At 32.8% G+C, this 5354-nt stretch overlaps 1 long non-coding RNA gene across 1 annotated transcript in view; it reads right to left on the bottom strand.

Moving 5' to 3' along the window:
- Nucleotides 1-483: 483 nt before the first annotated feature.
- LOC107602594 (uncharacterized) overlaps nucleotides 484-5354 on the bottom strand; it is a 19784-nt gene continuing 14913 nt past the window's right edge. The window contains exon 3 of the long non-coding RNA XR_001611056.1: nucleotides 484-555. This is a non-coding gene — a long non-coding RNA (uncharacterized lncRNA). The remainder of the gene's footprint in view (nucleotides 556-5354) is intronic.

Below are 5354 nucleotides of genomic sequence, written 5' to 3'. Positions count from 1 at the left end.
CAGAACAAATGCCGCTGATGTGGAAACCAGGAAAACATTGTTCAATAAACACAATTCACCACCATTCATCATTGGATTTAACATAGTAAAACTACAGGAACAACTTGTGGCAGAAATGGTCTAATGTTTTCAAGTGTTTTTAAATGCTTCACACAACTTTTCCCAGCACTTCAAAGCTTGAAGTATTAGCGAATTTGAAAGTTATTTTTAATGTGATGACATTATTTGTTCATCCTTCATAGGTTGCCCCCATTTATAAAACTAAAAGTTTCATAATGTATACAAAGACTTATTTAAAAATAAAAAATACATTAAATTATCACTAGTAGGTGGCTGCAGAGAAGTACTTATAGGCTTATCAGCCATTTCCACTCCCTAATATATATTTTTTTGTATTTATTAAATTATGAATGAACATTATGAATGACAGTAATAAAAGGTATATTTTCACTGCAAAACAATAAGATATGCCACAAATTTTGAGAAAAGCCGCAGCAAAATTGGTAATTTTAGGCCGCAAAAATCTGAAAAAAGTCCCACGAAATCCTGGAGGGACTGGATAATGTAACAGTCTTAAATCTCTATATCTAAATCCATGAATTGTTTTATTTGGTAAGTAGCTGTTCAAAATGTACAGATATTCTGTCATTATCATATAATAAACCCCTCTCGGTGTGACACAAGACCATGACAGGACGGATAACCCTGTCAAGATTTATTGTGTGCTAGCTTGCATATAAAACATGGTGTTTCATGCTTTGTGCACAATGTGTGCTCAGTGCATACATGTACAGTATGTGTGCATGCGCTGCCTCCTGGACAGGTGACATCCAAAGTGTGTTACCATGGTAACAAGTCAGCTAGAGCTACAGTCGAGCGGGCGATGGTAGCACTCACTGCAAGCATTTCAGAATGCACGCACACTGGAACACATTTTGTGCGATGCTTTCCATTGCCAACTAACTGCATGTAGACGGCTAGATGCCCTTGTAGAGGCTGCTAAGCCATCTGTTGTGTGTTTTTTTCATCTGGGCCTGCAGCGCAAAACAGGGAGGATGCATGTATTCGAGAGTTAGAGGAGGGGTGTTTGGATTCATGTATTTAATCCAGACAGAAACATGACTAGCCAGAAGGGGGATTGGGTGTTAAAGTATCGCTCATTAACTTTGGTTTTCCCCTCCAAAACCCACCCCATACTCATTGCCTATGCATCACACATTAACACATGCACATACGAACAGCACACACACTTGGCAGCAAGAGCCAACGTCTCTCTCCCACCACCTTCCCAGAAAAGCAGCATCATCAGGGACCAGGGTGTGGCTGTGTTTGTGCCTGCATAGACTCCATGACATGTGGCAATCACACTGGAGGCCATTTTCCTTCTGTAAATGCCTGATAAATTCATAACGATTCATTTCATTTGCTATAATTAAATCATATTATTAAATCATGTAAATTGTTTAATAATGTATACACTTTAATGTTATAATTGAATGATAGCAAATCTGTGTATTATTGACTTAGAAGTTATAAATAAATATTATTTAGATTTTGTTTACTGTAAATATTAATACATTTAATATGCATTTGCATGTAATTATTAAGTATACATACGAATATATTTCATTTACTATCATTAAATTATATTAATTACATTGTTATTAAGTAATAGTTTATATATAATGTAATATTATATAATGTAATATCAAATTGTTATTACTATATTATTTAGAAATTATGTAAATATTTATTTTTGTATATTTAAATTTGATATGCTATTTTCATGTAATTAAAAATCAGATATTATTAGATTATTTTACAGATAGATAGATATAGAGATGTCCACAAAATTGCTAAAAATTAGATTTATTTCACACAAAATGTACTCAAATTATTTATTTACAAGCTTTGTTCAGTGACTCAATTATTGACAAAAAAAAGATTTTTGCATTTTTCAGTCAGTGTCAATTATGAATGTTTGGTAATTTATTAATTTAATATTATATAATTTAATGTTATCAAATGTGTATATTGTTATTGTGTTTTCATGTAAGTAAAAATCATTAAGATATTATTAGACAATTTAACAGATATGTGACCTCAAATTTGTATTTACAAGTTGTGTTCAGTGACTTCATTGTTCAGTGATTTTTGTATTTTTTCAGCCAGTGTCAATTACTTTATTTTAAAGTTTCTTGTGTAATTATACATTTAAATACTGAGTAATATTAATTAACAATATGTACTTACTATAAGGCTAGGTTTAAGGTTAGTTTCATGTAATTTTACTTCTAACATGTAACGAGACTGCAAAATAAAGTGTTTCCGAACCCTGTTCTTGGAGGCACACCAACAGTAAAGATTTTTGGATGTCTCCTTATCTGATTCATCCGTTTGAGGTCTTGGAGTCCACCATCGAGCTCTCGAGTTGAATCAGGTGGGTTTGAGTTTGAAAACGTGTACTGTTGTTGTGCCTCCAGAAGCAGGGTTGGGAATGGGAAACACTCTTAAACGCCCTGTGTGATAACAGAATACAGAATGCCTTGTATCCTATTATATTTAGTGTCAAATGTTAGTCTGCATTTGGTGTTATATGTCTGCAGCGATGCTATTCCTGAAATAGAGCCCTACTCAGCACAGGAATTTTAAACATGGCATGGCAGTATATCAACACATCAGACAAATTGTTATTGTCAGAGGACATGCAGTCATTTGGGGGGTAGAGTTAGGGGCCGTTCATACAGAATGTGTCCTGTGTGAGTGGCCCCTAACACACTTTCAGTAGCAAGATGCTATTCTTGGATTCTAAATAAGAAAGCAGGTGGGCCTTCACAATAATTTTAGAACTTAAAACTGCTGGTAGAAAGAAAATATGTCAGCATTTTGGCCAGGACATGTTGATGTATCTTTCAAAGTGTCAGCAATTTTTGAAGTAATGGGGCCAGTAAAAACTCAAGTATCTGTTAAACTACATTGCAACACAAATATTGTCATTTCTAGATTGCTGGTAAATATCCATAATGATTCCCTGGCATTGCTCTATTAGAATGTATATATTCTTCTAAATAAGAAAGCAGGTGGGCCTTCACAATAATTTTAGAACTTAAAACTGCTGGTAGAAAGAAAATCTGTCAGCATTTTGGCCAGGACATGTTGATGTATCTTTCAAAGTGTCAGCAATTTTTGAAGTAATGGGGCCAGTAAAAACTCAAGTATCTGTTAAACTACATTGCAACACAAATATTGTCATTTCTAGATTGCTGGTAAATATCCATAATGATTCCCTGGCATTGCTCTATTAGAATGTATATATTAGATTTGAAAACTGATTAAATGGGCATTTCTTCTTTAAGACTAAATTGTAAATGCCCACTGCTATTAATTGTTTAACACATTTACATGAAAGTAGTACTGTACAAGTTGAACATTTAAAAAAAACTTTGACAATATTTCCATGCTGCTAAGAGGAAGAGTGAGAAGTTGACTGTTCAGTCACTGGCTTGATTCACTGACACATAAACAGCAATAAATCATTTTGCGATAAAGAACTCTGACTGTACATGAGTCATTACATATTAGCATTAGAATTAACATGATTACTTACAAGTTGTCGCATTACTGTCAGTCCATCTGTATCTTTTCGTAAAAGTCTGTTTGCAAAGACTGCATCGAATTGTGACCGATTTACCAAAGAATAAAATGTCTTATGTAATAAAAACCCAGAAGTAGAAAAAGAGTCATTCTGGCAGCTTGTTTTCAATAAAAGCTGTTTTTGGACTAGAGTTTTGAGCTCTGAAACTTACAATATGTAAACCAGAATTTGGTTTCTCAATTCATGACCCCTTTAAAAAAGCTGTTTAAATACATTGTCTAGTATATAATAATTCATACATTGATGGTGGAGATGAGCTTTATAAGCAGGCAATTGATATGGATACTCATTGTAGACAAACATATTTATAGCATTTTGAGTTAAATATTTGTTTTTAATAATCATGGACAAAATTGGCAGACATTATCACATACAGTCAGCTAATTGAATAGTTAACCTTGTAGCAATGGTTGTAGTACAATTCCCGATGTAAAATATCAAACACTGTAAGTCTGACATACCTTGTAGTTCACTCGAGCGGCCATATTTGCAATGCCTACAGGCAGCTATTTTGGGCATTCAAGACCAAGTCTGCTTGATTTAGGATGTACTGACATGTCAAAAATGGGTTGCCACACTCACATTTAAATAACATATTTAATGAGTGTGTGAAGTCGCTACCTACTTACTTCAGTGTTGTGATATATTTCTAACTGAAATGGCATATTAAACAGAGGGCAGATTTTATTTTAGCGTTCCTCCTCTCCCATTTCTCGCTCACAGCAAACTACTGGTTTGAAGGGGATTGGCGGAGCCACCAAACTGATGTCATCACAGAAGTAATGCCACCCAGGTGAAAAAGAAATATATTTAAATTGTGCTTTTTCAGACATAGTTACTATATTTAAATTATACTATACTAAGTGCATATTAAATGTATTATTTTGAAACAACTTTAAGTATATTAAGTGTATTTCAAGATATGTTTAAGTTGGATTTTAATCTATTTGTAATATATTTAATATATTGAAATTGTGTTAAATTGGAACCACTTTAAGTATATTTAGTGCAATTTAAGTGTATTTCTTAAAATACATTTAAAATTTCCTTTTAATACTTCATGAACTACAGTTAGAGTATATTTGAAGCATCGTTTTAATGTACTTCAAGTACATTTCAATTGTATTTCAGCTCATTGGAAATGCATTAGCATTACACTACTCAAGATTACATATCTAGAAAAGATTACATATCTAGAAAACTTTAATGTATTATATATTGTTGTGTACATTACAAATATTCATAAAGTACACTAAAAAAGGACAACAGCATATATACTTTGGTGAAAAACAAAACATACTATTAAATGTATTAAAAATGCACATGAAATACAAGTATGTTTATAGTATATTTGTATTACTATAAACATACTCAAGTACATTTTAATACATTATAAAAAAACAAATAAAAAAAGACTGAAATGCTATGGCAGAGCTATCTTTTCCATTTGTAGAACATTTCAGTTATACCGGCCTTACTAAAAAGTACAGAATTTTACATCAATTAATAAATAAAAATTACAATGCAATTTTCTGAAGAAAAAAAATACATAAAAAAGACTGAAAAACAAAGTGCATAAGTGAATAGCTGTGTGTGTGCAAAGACTGAAGATGATAAAGTTCAAGCAACAGAATAGGGAGGGATGGAGGGGGTTTTGGAGGTGGACAAGGAGATGGCGTAGGGATGGTGAGAGGCAAAA

Source organism: Sinocyclocheilus grahami, unplaced genomic scaffold, assembly GCF_001515645.1.
Source record: "Sinocyclocheilus grahami isolate Dianchi unplaced genomic scaffold, SAMN03320097.WGS_v1.1 scaffold330.1, whole genome shotgun sequence".
Lineage (NCBI taxonomy): Eukaryota > Metazoa > Chordata > Actinopteri > Cypriniformes > Cyprinidae > Sinocyclocheilus > Sinocyclocheilus grahami.
The sequence above is the reverse complement of the archived record's forward strand: the minus strand, read 5'-3'. Positions and strand labels throughout refer to the sequence as shown.